Below are 1,489 nucleotides of genomic sequence, written 5' to 3' on the forward strand. Positions count from 1 at the left end.
TTTTTTAATTAAGGTATGTACATTGTTTTTTTAGACATAATGCTATTGCACACTTAATAGACTACAGTATAGTGTAAATATAACTTCTATATGCACTGGGAAACCAAAAAATTCATGTGACTCGCATTATTGCGATATTCGCTTTATTGCGGTGGTCTGGAACCGAACCCGCAATATCTCCAAGGTATGCCTGTATTTCTTATATATATATATTCTAATATTATAAAACCCTAAATCTGTCTGTCTGTCTGTCCATAATGCTTTATTTGCATTCTGATTGGCTGCACGAAGAAGCATTCTGACAGAAAGCAGCCCACTACCATGATGGGGTGGGGACACAGGGGATGGATTGTGGGGACACTCCCCCCTGCCCTGCTCCCTGGAGGTGGCAGCAACAGAGCGGACAGAAGGCGGGGAGAGGCCAGCGGGGCTGCCCTAGCTCCCTGCCCTGCCCTGCTCCCTGCAGGCAGCACGGGGGGGAGTGGGCCTGCGTCCATTGTGGGAGGGAAAGTAGGCCCAAGCAGGGGAAAAGCCGGCCTGCCACAACAGGGGGAGGGAAACAGCAGGCCCGGCCTGACCAGGCTGATGCGGCTGTAGCAGCAGCTGGGGGAGGGAAGAAGCAGGCCTCCTCCCCTCTTGGGCCTGAGCCGACTTCTCCCCCATTCCCCTCTCCATGTCAGTCCTGAGCCCGTTCCTCCTGTCCTTGAATGGGCCCAATGGGGAGAGGGGAGGAGTGGGTGCACCATGGCATTGGGGGTGACGGTGAGGCCAGGGGGGGAGTGGGCTTGGGCCCAATGTGGTGGGCGGGAAATGAGCCCAAACCAAGGGAAAAACCAGCTCACTGTGGCAGTGTGTGGGGGTAGGGGGACAGCAGACCCAGCCTGGCCCAACATGGCAGCTGCAGGGGGAGGAGAGAAGCAAGCCTCCTCCCCCCATTGGGCCTAGGCACACTCCTCCCCCACCCCCGCTCCCCCACGTCGGCCCCGAGCCCAGTCCTCCCATCACCCTGCCACCACTTGGTCAGCCCTGGCCTGCTGCTCCCCCCCACCCCACCACCACGGCAGCCCAGCTTCTCCCCACCCTTGGGCCCAGTCCTCCACAACATCAGACCTGGGTCTGCTCCTCCCTTGCCCCCACCACTGCAGTGCGGAGGAGGGGAGCAGGCCTGGACCCCAAGTAGCAGGAGGGAAGGGGGAGCAGGACTGGATAGGGAGGGGGATCTAGGGCTTCGTCCTCGCCCACTCCCCCCCATCATTCTTAATGGGCAATTGCCGTGTATATGTGTGTGTATGAACTACAGATATATAGATATATATAATTCATATACACCTCTATATAGTGCATAAAGAAGGTTAATTAGAGTCTACAATTTAGCTTTTCTCACAATGCATATATATATTAAGAGGCGCTTAAGAACGAAAGGAAGAAAATTTTAAATTGGTATTGGGAATTTCCTTTTCACATGTGTACAGTTAACCTGTAAAATTCA

The sequence above is a fragment of the Crocodylus porosus genome, unplaced genomic scaffold (genome assembly GCF_001723895.1).
Source record: "Crocodylus porosus isolate Cpor-Errol unplaced genomic scaffold, CroPor_comp1, whole genome shotgun sequence".
Lineage (NCBI taxonomy): Eukaryota > Metazoa > Chordata > Crocodylia > Crocodylidae > Crocodylus > Crocodylus porosus.